Genomic DNA, 15,696 nt, shown 5'->3' on the forward strand with positions numbered 1-15,696 from the left:
TGGCAATCCACAACACAGAACATAGAACACAGACAGATGGTGTGGTATTCAGCCCAGATAACTTCCCCCTCGACATGTATTAATGTCAGACAATCACGTTCAAAGCTTAGATTCATTGTTTGATTGTTTGCCAATAAACAATATATTTTGCTACAGGTTATGTCTTGGTTGGCTTGAGTTCCCCATATACCCCACTCACACAGACAATATGCTGTGTAATGTAGTCTTTTCGATGCTGCTCCGTAACATCATGTTACCCATAAAGACCTCTGACTGCTTCAATTGGCCATAATTGATTCCAATATGAATACAGTCTTGGAAATAAAGCTGAAGTGCAGCCCTACCTTTCCATTATAATTCAATGTTGGTAACTCTGGCTGGGAGAAACAGAGCTGACAGTTGCTCCCAGTGACTTAACATCTTTATCAAGATTTATATAAATAAATGTGAGAGCAGACTTGCTTCTTGGAATCAAAATGACTGGCCTCTAGACTCAATTGGAGGAAGCAGGCAAATAGCTTTTCAAAGACTGAGCACAGGACGGATGATGCACTTTAAAAAAAAACTGGTGAATTCACGCCAGTATTTTATTTATTTATTATTATCATATAATTTTTGAAATGCAGTTTGGCAATGACATTTCAGATATTTTTTTGTAGCCTAGTTACCAACGTGGGTAGCTGAGCACTCCCTTGTAGTAATGAAAATTGGGCTTTTGATGGATTTTAAAACCAGCACTTTGAACCTCAAACAACAACACTTTCTTCCACCTAGAGGTCACATAGTATGTGGAGCCTATATACTCTTCAAATAAGTGTTGAAGTCTATATTTCTGTGGTAATTATGGGAAGGAAAATCACTGTGACATTGCTGCTTTGAGAAATGATTTATTATCAACATAAGACAGGATTCATTATTGTCCCCTTAACTCATATTAGGTGGATTTTCTTTTCCGTATTTAGTCATACCTTTCAAAGGATTATTGCTCAGCCTGCTATTTGCTGTACTGATGCTTGGCAACATGGCAGTATCACAATGCAAGGGAACATAGCTGTTAAATATTCCTGCATAATTGGTCAAATGTTTTATATCTCTGAGACTTACAGATATCTTCTACACCTGAATGGGTTAAATTAATGTCTAAACTGCCTATTATGACCGTCAGTAGAATGACTTAAACTAGAAACCAGCATGGTCAATAACTGTGTTGACTCCAGATGAGCTTGTTGGATAAAATAGTACCACAAAAGCACTGCGTTCTACTCAACTGTGGAGCCATTGATGAGCCCATGTCCCCAGGGGATCAGTCTGTCACAGAGTGTTACAAAATGGCTAGGCAGGGGACAGAAACAACATTTTTTCAGACTGCTAAACAGCAACAGCCAGACATCCAGTCCGTCAATATGATCAATACTCCTTATTTACTAGCCCCACTTTGGCACCATTCTACAATAAATGCATGTTTTATTCTGGCATGTGGAATGCGACCAGCCCAAGGAGATTTCAGTATTATGTCCAAGGTGGGGTTGGTAATGAATAGTTAATGGGGATGACTCACTGTTTCAAACCAACTTCACACCTTTGGAGCTTTGTACACAAATTATAAATTCATATTTTCTTTAGAAAAGTGTACATTACATATTACAAGGTTTTCGGGGTTTTAGTTTCATATGTGAACCTTGTATTGGTCAAATTAAATTAATTGAAGGAAGCAATCATTCAAACAGAAGTTAGTATGGCTCTTTGAAAACGGTAAGGACAATAGTAAAACAGAAATATTGGAAAACTTTGAAAGGACAGAAATGCCCTTAAGGTCATGTTCTGTAACTTAGTAAATACAATGAAATCTCCTATAGTGAGACCAGTGCCAGGTAATACTATTTTATGTGTAGATGAAACCATTTCATGAAGACAAAATCTTGTTACTGTTGATGTTTTCATGGGTTTCTGTTCAGTCACAAATAACCCTGAGAATGTGTGCAGGGACAAACAATTGAAATGGTGGCAACAGCTGTTTTGTGCAGGCCAGCCAACTGAACATAGGTAATTATTCAGTCACAGCTTTTGCTGCAAAATAGAACAACCCTAAATCATGGTTGGCTGCAATCAGAGGTAGGACCGGCCTTGCTGCATCTGTTGATCATCTGAGGTCTGCCAGGGCTGAGAGGCCATGGGGGATTATTTATATTATCTTCCATTAAATCAGAAATGGTGCGAGAGGACACCCTTGTCAAACACCACACCATCCTCACGGATGAGAGAGAACGCCTGCAGATTTGAGATGTGATTTCTAACATGATTTGATGAAGAGGATGGTCATCATGATCAGCATTCAGGACGAGGGCTTCTTTCCCTCTTTTTCTGGATGACTTCTATTGAGGTGCAGAAAGTATCAAGGTTATTGAGTCTGTACACATCTAGAAAATGGTTAACCGGCGACAGTCTTGAAATTGTTTCGTGGTTTGATCAACATTGGGACTGTAGTGTGATCAGTGTCATCGAGAAAGACTTCCAGTGCAGGCTTTAAAAAAATTATGATTCGAATTTCGGAGTGCATAATAACATATTAGCACCGTTCAGTGTTTTCAGGACAGACCAGCAAACAATTCACTCTCCCAAGGTTATAATGCCATTACAATGCCTCTATATTATTCAGATAGACCTGCTTTTCTTATACAAATGAGTAGCAATCGTGAACTGTAGGTGTGTCTTTATAAACGAGAATCACCAGCATTCAAATTACCAACATGATTGACAAAAAAATAACTGCCTTAGCAATTTGAGGTATAACAGCGACATAACTCATATAACCTCGTGAAAGGTTGCCCTAATAGCATACAAAGTAACTCCATCATGATACAAATAAACCAGATGGATCTGTAAATGAAGTGTGATGTGCTTAATTAGTGGACTCCCGAGTGCCCTCAAGTGCCACACGGTCTAAGGCACTGCATCTCAGTGCTAGAGGCGTCACTACAGACACCCTGGTCCGAATCCAGGCTGTATCACAACCGGCCTTAATCGGGAGTCCGATAGGGCGGCGCAAAATTGGCCAAGCGTCATCTGGGTTTGGCCGGTGTAGGCCATCATTATAAATAAGAATCTTAACTTACTTGCCTATTTAAATAAAGGTTAAATAAAATGATAATAATAATTAAAAGTAGGCTAATTGGGGCCTCCCGGGTGGCGCAGTGGTTAAGGGCGCTGTACTGCAGCGCCAGCTGTGCCATCAGAGTCCCTGGGTTCGCGCCCAGGCTCTGTCATAACCGGCCGCGACCGGGAGGTCCGTCGGGCGACGCACAATTGGCCTAGCGTCGTCCGGGTTAGGGAGGGCTTGGTCGGTAGGGATGTCCTTGTCTCATCGCGCACCAGCGACTCCTGTGGCGGGCCGGGCGCAGTGCGCGCTAACCAAGATTGCCAGGTGCACGGTGTGCGGCTGGCTTCCGGGTTGGATGCGCGCTGTGTTAAGAAGCAGTGCGGCTGGTTGGGTTGTGTATCGGAGGACGCATGACTTTCAACCTTCGTCTCTCCCGAGCCCGTACCGGAGTTGTAGCGATGAGACAAGATAGGAGCTACTACAACAATTGGATACCACGAAATTGGGGAGAAAAAGGGGTAAAAAATAAAAATTAAAAAAAGGCTAATTGTGCTCCTCGTGAAAGCATAGGAAAGAGGAGAGCCAGAGGTGACTTTGGATGGGATGAACTGCTGTTTGAATAATAAGTCATTATATCCATCTACATGAGCCCCTTCATCAGTTAGTCTACGAGGAAACCATTGTGAAGCCTTTGATCTTACTTTCTCATCTCTCTATGCTTGGCTGTTGTATGCATATCAAAGCCCTGGCAAGCCCTGTGAGTTTCACTGAAGACTTCAATAAGTCCATGGAAACATTCATTCACTGCGATGCTGTTTATACACTTGACTATTGATTGGATGGGAGCAGCAAAACATGTCCACCACTGGCTTGTTGTCCCACATAATTTACAAGCAAGGTTAATTTATTCAGCCTCCGTTTTGGAAGAGTCAACATTGTGCCGGTGTACTTTTGTGGGGGTGGACTTTGGGAACGGGGGAAATGGGATTTGAAAGATCCAGATTACACTCTGCCTCTCCCCTTACCTTTGTAGAGCTCTGTTAATCTAGTTTTATTTAGGAGGATACCTTTATCACATGATCAGGCCGCCCAGTTCAATAGTTAGAGATTCCAGCTCTCTCCAGAGATGTTTGATCAGGTTCAAGTCCGGGCTCTGGCTGGGACACTCAAGGACATTCAGAGACTTGTCCCGAAGCCACTCCTGCGTTGTCTTGGCTATGTGCTTAGGGTCGTTGTCCTGTTGGAAGGTGAACTTTCACCCCAGTCTGAGGTCCTGAGCACTCTGGAGCAGGTTTTCATCAAGGATCTCTCTGTATTTTCCTCTGTTAATCTTTCCCACAATCCTGACTAGTCTTTCAGTCCCTGCCCCTGAAAAACATCCCCACAGCATGAGGCTGCCACCACCATGCTTCACCGTAGGGATGGTGCCAGGTTTCCTCCAGACATGACGCTTGGCATTCAGGCCAAATAGTTCAATCTTGGTTTCACCACACCAGAGAATCACTGTTGACGTTGAGACTAGTGTTTTGCGGGTACTATTGAATGCAGCTGCCAGTTGAGGACTTGTGAGGTGTCTGTTTTTCAAACTAGACACACTAGTGTACTTGTCCTCTTCCTCAGTTGGGAGCAAGAGGATATGTGTGTGTGTGTGTGATGGTATGTATAGACATGGACAGCATGTGGATAGAATGTGTCTCACCACCTGGATTCGGTCTTTTGTAGCAACATTTGAATTTCTTTTTGAATTTTTTACATAGGATTAAAGTAGAGACTCAGAGCTACAAAGTGGTATATCATACACTGCATTTGAGGAATCAATGGGAAAGTAATTATGCTTTGAAAGTTGATCAACTTCTAAACTCACTTTTGAGAAAACCGCCTTTCAATGTTTTGGTACTACTATGGGAGAGCCCTTCTTTGTCGACACCCATTCAGCTTTGTTGACACCCACTTAAGCCTTAGCCCTACCCTTCTCTAAGGGTTGATCCGTGCGTTCTGTACTAACTTGCCAGCTACTTCCAGACATCTAAAACAGAAAACAACTCAACTGAACATTACTCGCCCTATCGCTCAATCTGTGGTTTTGCGTTCAGAGCGCACACTGGATGCTCTGGCCAATAAGTAGGGTTGTTCCGAAAGCTCTGACCTCACAACTACAGTCAATCACCTAAGCTAACTGGCTAACATTGGCTAGCTACTTCCACACACATAATGAGAGAACCCCCCACTCTGAACATTTTACTCGCCCTAGCAGAGCTGGTTTGGCTTTTTTCATGTTATCCAGAGCGTTGGTGACTAACTGTGCCGACATTTACTGACACTGGACATATTCAACAGGTGTTGAGCGTTCAAAATGCATCAGTTATTCTGCGCTCTGGCACACTGAGACTCGAGTCTTTTTGTTAAGAAATGTAGCTAGATAGCTAGCTAGGTAAACAATGAATCACAATGCATGACGTAACGTTAGTTAGCGAGCCAGCCAGCTAACGTTACCTAGCTAGCTAACAGTGCACTTTAACTTGAAATTAAAATACTTTGTCAAAATTAGAGTGGAGCCTTTTTTTATTGAGGCATGTAGCTAGCTAAACAACGGACAATAATCACAACTCATGATGTTACTACCCTACATGTCTCTGCAGGTAGCTAACCAACCAGGTTCCATGGCTGTAACTAGTCAAGCAAATGTGTCTGAGATACGAAGAATAAGATCATACACATGACGTGAGCTAGCGACCCAGCCAGCTAACGTTAGCTAGCGACCCAGCCAGCTAACGTTAGCTAGCTAACAGTACACTTGAAATTAAACCCCTTTCTGTCAAAATTAGACGTGTAATATCTGAAACTCTTACCAGTATACATCGTGGCTGGAAAACATCCCCACAGCATGATGCTGCCACCACAATGGATGGTGTTCTCGGGTTGATGAGAGGTGTTGGGGTTGCATCAGACAGGGTTTTACTTGATGGCCAAAAAGCAACATTTTAGTCTCATCTGACCAGAGTACCTTCTTCCATATGTTTGTGGAGCCTCCAACATGCCTTTTGGCTAACACCAAACGTGTTTGCTTATTTCTTTATTTAAGCAATGACTTTTTTCTGCCCACTCTTCCGTAATGCCCAGCTCTCTGGAGTGTATGGCTTAAACTGGTCCTATGGACAGATACTCCAGTCTCCCCTGTGGAGCTTTGCAGCTCCTCCAGGGTTATCTTTGATTTCTTTGTTGCTTCTCTGATTAATGCCCTCCTTGCCTGGTCTGTGAGTTTTGGTGGGCGGCCCTCTCTTGGCAGGTTTGTTGTAGTGCCATATTCTTTTTATTTTTTAATAATGAATTTAATGGTGCTCCGTGGTATGTTCAAAGTTTTGGATATTCTTTATAACCCAACCCTGATCTGTACTTCTCCACAACATTGTCCCTGACCTGTTTGGAGAGCTCATTGGTCTTCATGGTGCCACTTGCTTAGTGATGTTACAGAATCTGGGGCCTTTCAGAACAGGTGTGTGTGTATATATATATACTGAGATCATGTGATAGATCATGTGACACAGATTGCACACAGGTGGACTTTATTTAACTAATTATGTGACTTCTGAAGGTAATTGGTTGCACCAGATCTTATTTAGGGGCTTCATCACAAAGGGGGTGAATACATGTGCACGCATAACTTTTCCGTTTTTTATTTTGTAGAATTTTTGAAACAAGTTATTTTTTTCATTTCACTTCACCAATTTGGACTATTTTGTGTATGTCCATTACTTGAAATCCAAATAAATATCAATTTAAATGACAGGTTGTAATGCAACAAAATAGGAAAAACTCCAAGGGGGATGAATACTTTTGCACGGCACTGTATGTAGTATATCTGAAGAATACATAGGATAGAATAGTAATAATTGAATTTCAGTTTATGCATGTCAAGTATAAATGTGAAGTCACCCCCCTATTAAGACAGTGACTACCACACTGTTGGGAGCCTGTAGACTTACTTTGCTCTTGAACAAGGGACATTCAGCATCTCTCTCTCGATCTTTGGCAGAAGAACATGAAGAAACGTGCCCGAAGTGTATAACGGAACTAGAGAGTCAGCTTTCCCTGGTCTCCTTAGAGACATTCTCCCTCTCACTGTCTCCGTCTGAGGAGGAAGACGTGTTCCCTAGTTGCATTCCCCTATGCTTGCACAAAGATAGACACTCTGCTCGGTGGTGACAGTAAACATCAGAGCGGGAGAACGCCTACTCCCTAATGAGACTCAGTGTGAGATGGGGGCCCTATAATCTTCTGGTGCTTGGGCTGCTGTCAGTACAGACAGCGGGACTGTAGCGTTGCCAAGTCCTTAGAGGAAGCTTAAATACAATCAAAGGTACATCAACAGTTGGCACATCAGACACACCCTAAATCTAATCCCCAAACCCACACGCTACTTCCTCCTAAAGAGGAACAACAGGAACTCAACCTCTTGGTGCACCACCATGGATATGTGCATTGTGTAAGCTATTCATTAGAGGGAACGTCTCCCAAACAAAGATGTGCAATCACTTTCAAAATGAGTGTAATGTTTGATAGCTTGATGGATTTGTTATTAACTTCTTGACCATACTTGAGACGCAGACGTCTCAAGTATGCCCCTGGAAATGCAAATGCACTACGCTAAATGCTAAATGTACTCGTTACAACTCAATCTTTGATCAAAATTCACAAGCAGGGTATTGAATTAAAGCTACACTCGTTGTGAACCTAGCCAGCAAGTCAGATTTTTAAAATGCTTTTCGGCGAAAGCATGAGAAGCTATTATCTGATAGCATGCACCCCCCAAAATGCCAGCACGACACGTAAACAACAGATTTTGCGGTAGCCGGCGCTACCCAAAACGCAGAAATAAAATATAAAACATTCATTACCTTTGACGAGCTTCTTTCTTGGCACTCCTATATGCCCCATAAACATCACTGTTGGGTCTTTTTTTCGTTTAAATCGGTCCATATATACCCAAAATAGCTTTGTATGGAAGCTGTGTCATTCAGAAAAAAACATCGTTTTTAAACGCTGCGTAATTTTTTAAAATTAAAAAAGTTGACATAAACTTTCACAAAACACTTCGAAATCCTTTTGTAATCCAACTTTAGGTATTAGTAAACGTTTATAATCTATCAAAATGATTACAGGGCGATGTATTTTCAATAGGTCTTCACTTGCAAAACAATAGCTGATAATGTCTTCATCAACTACATCCGGGTCAAGACTGGGAAAATGGATGCCAGATAGATGGATTTTCCAACAATTAATTCAATTGAAAATGAGGACAATGTATTTGTATGAATTGCAGGCAGGTCGATATTAAATTCTGTTCTCTTTTAACAACTCGTGGAAGTGACTTATGGAAATTATTTTTAGCTTTCAGAGAGCAGTTTTTCTTGCGTTTTTCAATGAAACACACGATCTGTTATAGTCACAGCCGTGATTTAACCAGTTTTATAAACTTCAGAGTGTTTTCTATCCACACATACTAATCATATGCATATACTATATTCCTGGCATGAGTAGCAGGACGCTGAAAAGTTGCGCGATTTTTAACAGAATTTTCGAAAAAGGAGGGGGTAGAAGTAAGAGGTTTAATTTGATGATACGTAGTGTTATCCATTGTCATTGGAAGTCCAGTACAACAAAGGACAAAAGGGAAGATCATTTAAACAGTTGGGGACAGTGGCACAGACTCAGATTTTGCACCTATATCCCTGGACTAGAAAGAGATGTTCTGACCTTTACAAGGCCTAACAATGTACAGGAAGGTGATACTCTACTGCAATTCATAATGGCCTGTAGGCAACATGAATGCACAGAGCATATAAATTACTGCACATCATAGGTTTTTCAGTTATCTAATTAGTGTATTAACTGTGAAGAGACCGCCTCTTCTGTGGGGGAAGGTGTATTGTTCAGTAAAGGAATATGTCTGGCAATGTCTGTAGATACATTATCTTCGATCTTATTGAGGATTGACCCTGTAGAATTACAGAATTACCTGTATTATGGTGGCAGGGAAAGGTACATTAATTATCCAAGCTAATTCCACTAGCATTTATCTACTTAGGGGTGTAAACGTTGATAGATCTCCCCATTAGTCTGCAAATGTAATTGCTTAGTGCGGTTTAGTAACCTATTTTAGAGACATCCCTTAGATTAGCCTGGATACAAGATACTGGAGAAACATGCCATTGTGAACTTAACAGGCTATGTTCAACTACTGTGCAGTTGTGCTCTTTCTTTCTGTATCCTCCTCCACACCCACAACAAAAGCCTATCCCTCAAATAAATACATTTAGCATTAAACCACAAAGAAAAAGACAAATCAGACGGAAAACTAGTTGCATTTCTGCACAACAATTTAAACCTATTTAAATAATCATTACTGGTTCACTGATGTACTGTATGTGTGGGCTGGAGAGAAAAAACATCAGTCCCCTTTTCAGAACAGCGGATAAAACAATGAAATATCCTAGCTGGAGTGCCAAGCTCTGTGCACAGTACATCCCTTAGATAAACAACAACATGTGATACTCCCCCTCAAAGAGCGACCAGTAAAATGACCATCAGTGGGTGGTAAAACAATGATTGATGGCTAGTCACTTTAAAATCCCTGAAACTGCTGTTACCAAAAAAGACTGAGGAAGCAGTCTACTGTGAGAGAGGCGTCTAAGTGACTGTCGTTGACTGGCTAACTGAATACAGACATCAAACAGAGTTGTGTGTCACCTGGAAAAGGATGGTGTAGTTAGTTACCATAGGTCATGCATTAGTAATAGCTCATCACACACCGATAATGTCATTGTGTACATAGTAGATCTCATCAAAGGCAGTAAGCCACTATACAGTAGGTTGGTGCTGTAATAACATGTTTAATTCTTAAAGATCTATGAACTATGTATGAGGTACATAGTCTATGTTTTATCTCCAGACTTCACCTGTCAATGCCATGAAGAACAAGCTACAGGAAGTACAGTTTTCCTGTTTTAATGCCCTCCAAAGCACATTTTCAGCCGATTTATGAATAGTAAGAATGGATTTCCTTTGCCCCTCTGAAAGCTATATTGACCCGTTTTTCTTTTATAAATGAAAATACAACATGATTCTTGGCCATATGACTAACACTAGTGGACGATGCCCTGTCCAATGTTTTTCCATTATCGAAGTTTGGGTCTCTGTGAAATCATTAGTCCTGAACTCCAGAATATCTCCAGATCAATGCAACTGATTCAGAACACTGAGCACTTTTCATCACTAAATGATGATGTAACGTCTCAGAGAGTTCCCACATCTTAATCAGGATTAAGACTTAATGGCTACTATTGATTCCATTATTACTTATCCAGCACTGTCTACCTTTTTAATTGTGTTACAAATAGCTTTAATTCTGCCAAGACCGGCCTGGAACCCGTCCATTAATTTAGATAATTAGCACTTTCTAGAATTTTCACAAGAATCCCAAATATACACTAAATACTATGCATCATCAGGAATGAGCTTATTTCAGTGAAAATGTCAGGAAACCACTGTACAAATCAAGGGTTTCCAGAGGTTAGATTATCAGAGGCATAAGGATAGGACCTAAAGCCAGTGCACACTCTCCCTTACCCAAGAGTCCTACTAAACCCATTACTTTCCTGGGTTGCCATTTGATTAACTGTGGTCATTGATTCCCAAAGGAAATGAGTCAAGTAGAACATCACCTGATCAAAGCTGTCAAATCCCTAATGGGGGAGTGCTGCTGGAAATGATTGTGGGAGGGAGGCCACACCAGGGAGGTGGGAGGTGACATTTTCTTAATGTAAAACCTGAACACACATTCCTGTTTGGTTCATTTATAGCTCATATTAGCCCCAGGGCTTACGTGTTATGCCTAAGCAATAAAGAGAGGAATCAAGGCCTTGCAGGAATTTTAAATACGTGTTGTATTTGGAAAGAAGAAACTTCTCATATTTGATTTTGATATTTGTGTTTTGTGGACAGTAGGGGACAGCTTATACATTGCCTCTTTATAGAAATAGGCCTACATCATCACTCTTAGATTTAGGGATGATTATAATGTTTTAAATGCCATATTATAATAATAATGATCTGTTAAGCATTTGTTTTGTATTTCTATGTTTTATGAGGAGAAGGTTTTTGTGGACTTTCTCCCCAAGGTGCTGTGATACAGAGCTACATCTGACTGGGAGCAAGGCCGAAACACACCAGGAACAACGACAGTGGTAGAACTAGGAAATGTTCTGTTCTAGTAATCATAAGAGTGCCAATGGCTCTGTTGTTGGGAAGGCGCCTGCCAGGGGGTCACAGGTGGTTTGGGGGATGGATACGAGACTGGTGAGGAGAGTGGAGAGTTAATTGGCATATACAGTGGGGAGAACAGGTATTTGATACACTGCCGATTTTGCAGGTTTTCTTACTTACAAAGCATGTAGAGGTCTGACACATGCAACAACAATCTGTCCCATAAGATGGATAACAGGCTGGCATAGAGAGGATGTTAGGCAGTAGAAGCCAACATGGCACCAATGACTTGACTCTGCCCCATAGGTGAATATCTTGGCAAGCACGTGTTGCACTACTCTGTGAGCTGAGACAGAGATAGAGCTGTGAACTCCGAGGAACACAGTGGTGTCGGGAATATTATGGATCCCTCCTGTTTCCTGTGTCAGTGGCTCAGGAGAAGCTTCAGGCTTCCCTGTCATTGTTGAGTGTCACATGGGTTATAAATAATTAATAACTTGACAAGTGAACAAAATAGCGAAGCCCATCGTGATTTTGTTTCATGCACATTTGTGACCGACTGGCTCAATTCGGACTTATGTAGCAACATTTAAAATGGTGTTTTTTACATTGGATAAAAGTAGAGACACAGAGCTAGAAAATGGTGCATCATACATTATAGTTGAGGGAAAAGTAATTATGCTTTGAAAGTTGATAAACATGTAACCTCACTTTTGAGAAAATGGCCCTTAAATGTTTTGGTACACCTACTGGAAAGCACTTCTTTGTCTACAGTACAACCATTCAGCATCGTTCACACCCTCTTATGGTGTAGCCCCAACCAGCTGTTTAAGGATTCACATGTGAGGCCATGTACTAAACAACCAATTATTTCAGGACTAAAGGCTGGTTTATACTACGGGTGTGTTCATAAATTCAATCTGGAGTGCCAGAGTGTGCTCAGAGTGCACTTTGGGCATTCGTAAACTCAGAGCGTTGTCAGATTGTCCGTTCATAAATTCAGAGCATTTCGCTCTCGGAGCATTCAGAGCGCACACTGGTCGCTCTGGCAGAAGAATAGGGTTGATCCAAGCATTCTGACCTAACAACAGCAGTCAAGCACCCAAGCTAACTGGCTAATGTTGGCTAGCATGCTAGCAACTTCCAGACACAAATGAGGGAACAGCTCACTGACCATTTTACTTGCACTAGCAGAGCTGGTTAGGCAGTTTTATGTTATCCAGAGCTTTGGTATCCAGAGATATTTCCAATGTTGACTGACAAAGGCCATATTCAACAGGTGTTGAGCATTCGTAAATTTGTCAGTTAGTCTGCTCTCTGGCATACTCAGACGAGTGCTCTGAAATTAGAGTAGATGGCCAGAGCGAATTGACCAGCTATGTCTATCAGCAGTTGTCGCAGTGACATAATGAACATTCTATTGTAATGGTGATTCTGCAGGTAGCTAACCAACCAGGTTCAATGTTAGCTAGCTAACTAACATTAGGCTATAACTAGCCATGCAAATGGCTCTGAGATACAAATAATATTACTACACAGATCATACACGTCACGTTAGCTATCGAGACAGCCAGCTAACGCTAGCTAAATAAACGACTTTCTGACAATATTAGAAATATTTTGAAATAATATCTGAAAATGTAGCTAGCTAGACTATTTTACTCGTATACATGGATGGACTCTTCCTCTCTGTCACGCTTCCTTAGTTTAAAGATGTAATGTGGAGACTTCTGCGTATTATCTTTTCGAATCAGTCTGCATATTTGCAATCAAACGGTAGAATTTTCTCCATCTCTTTCTAATTCCACCGTGCATTCCAATGATTTCAAAACTCGGTCCTCCAAAAAGTGGAGAGCAACACCTTTGCAGTTCTACTATGTGATATCTTTCAAAAAGCTGCGTTAGAAAAGATAACCTACACACATTGACCCGTTCATGTTATAGACAGAAGCGCGCTACATGGCAGAACAATCCGAACTCATCTCTTGGCATGTCCAGTCCACCCGCTATCTCAGCCAATCATGGCCAGCGGGAAGGTTCCTGTCTTTTTCTGTGGCTAAACCAGCTAGGCTCGTAATTTAAAACATTTATTCATATTTACAGATGGCAAACAAGTTTGTTATTAAGGCACATGAAAGTTCACATGTTCCAGAAGGCATTTCTGCCAAAAAATGCATTTTGATTTAAAAAAAAGTTTACGTTCAAATGGCTCTCCTGTGATGTAGTGACAAGCGACATAGTTAACTGAAATTAGTCCCATTTAGGCTACTTCGCCCGGCTGCCCATTTTGTGAGACAGAACACGTATGGTACATGCACCAAAAAATATCACACTTTTTTTAATGTTAAATGTGTCAAACTCATAGGCAGAGGGAGAAAATGTAAAAATGGATTGGCAATGAGTCTTAAGGACACCAATCAATTTTATATTTTAAATCAATACTGTTTCTCAGAGTGCACACATGGCATTTCATTTTAAAACTGGTCTGTGTCGGAACAGCAAATCCAACAGCACTTTTTGTATGTGAACATTAATGGTTAAATAGTCACAGTACTTGTTAAAGGGCTGTTGGTGGACTGAAATGGGAGTCCAAACAGTACGCCGCTTCCGTTCCCAAACACCCACAGTATGTTCCTCACATTCACATACTGACAGCTATGCTTGAAATCACTGTGGCAAGACTAATAAGGATTTGATGAAATAGAACCATTTTCTCTGAAGAGATTATTATCATTATGCAATTTGCCAAATTCTAGTTAAGAAATAATGAAAGAACAATTAATCAGAGACTTTGATTCTGATGCAGTTTTTTGCAGTCCCCAAATGTGCTGTATGCTCTAAAAACCTATTATCATGTGACAAATACTTCCAATCAGACACGGCTTTAAGTGTATAGGATGAAAATGCATAATGTTATATAATATAAATTGTCACTTTAGTGTTCAGGACAGTAGAAACAAACACTGTTTATATCCACTGGAGGTAGTGGTAATTCAACCTCTTACAGGGAATATGTTACAGCCTTCACATCTGTCAAGTACAAAAAGACAATGTGGTGAATCTGCCCTGTGACTTCACTTATCTGACTGGGCACTGCTAGCCTGGCACAGAGACTGGCAGATGTGCTGGACCTGACAATGGCCAAACAAGAAGAATGAAAGAGAGAGAGGGCCTGGACTCCAACTCAGGACCCAGGCAGTCATGAGTGGAGCAGGCTAGTATGAACCAGCCCAAATGTGACCTAGGGCAGCAGTGCTTCAAGCACGACCAAATCTTGGCCTCTGGCCCTCCATTTCTTACCTGTTTTTTCAGCTCAGCTCTCTGGCTCCCGGCAAAATAGTTTCTATTCAGATCTTGTATTGCATAATTTCCATGATCAGGGGTGAAGGAGTGAAGTACAATACCGCTCCCTCACACGCATCTCACAATAAATATTTATGAACACATTTGAATAATGTGCTTTTGTAATTACAAAATGTCATTTGGATCTGTGCAAAAAAAAGCCGCCAAGGAGGAGAATGGCATTCTGCTCAGGAAAGGGAAATGTTCAGACGTGAGTTGGATTCATTCTGGGTCGTGTATGGTTAAGTGCCCGAAAACTAGGAGGATGCCAATGAGCAAAGCCCAGCACACCTGGGTAACTATTTGTGAAAATAAAATATACCCAGCCTATCAATGATTCACCAGCCTCACTAAATAATAATGCCTGCGTGGCAACAGCCAAGGCTACCATAACTCCTGCTCAGTATGCAAGGCTTGGGTTTATGCTTCAGTGACCTAATACGAGTTCTCCACCAGATATCACCTTTGTTTTCCCTTTAAGGGACAATGTGTATTTTTGAGACAACCTGACATCACGCTGGGACATATGGTAGTTATTGGAGTTGTGCATGCTGGATCTCCCAGGGTATAACACATTGCATTGTGTGAAAAGTGGCACATTTGTAATGTGCAACACATGGTCCACTCTAGAAAGACACAGTGGGATGGGGATGACTGGACTGGAGGAGAGGGAGAATAACTAATCAGGACATGTTTGAGGAGATACTTGATAAAGATGTAAAAATGTGAAGAGGTACTCCAGCCTATACCAGTCTCTCAGTCTACAGAGCTCTATTTACTAGGTCTTGGCTCACCCTCCTATATAAAGGGAACTCAATCTGTTTCACCTCAGGCTGAAAACAATAATTAAAGAAATAACCAAGGGAAAAAGTTGGAATGGACTTTGAACAGGACAAGCCTTTCGTCTCTAGTGAAAATTGTGTTAATTAAAACATGCTAATGCATGACCTGTAAATGTGTTTTTGTTTTATATATATATATATATATATATATAC

This window comes from Oncorhynchus clarkii, chromosome 24 (assembly GCF_045791955.1).
Source record: "Oncorhynchus clarkii lewisi isolate Uvic-CL-2024 chromosome 24, UVic_Ocla_1.0, whole genome shotgun sequence".
NCBI lineage: Eukaryota > Metazoa > Chordata > Actinopteri > Salmoniformes > Salmonidae > Oncorhynchus > Oncorhynchus clarkii.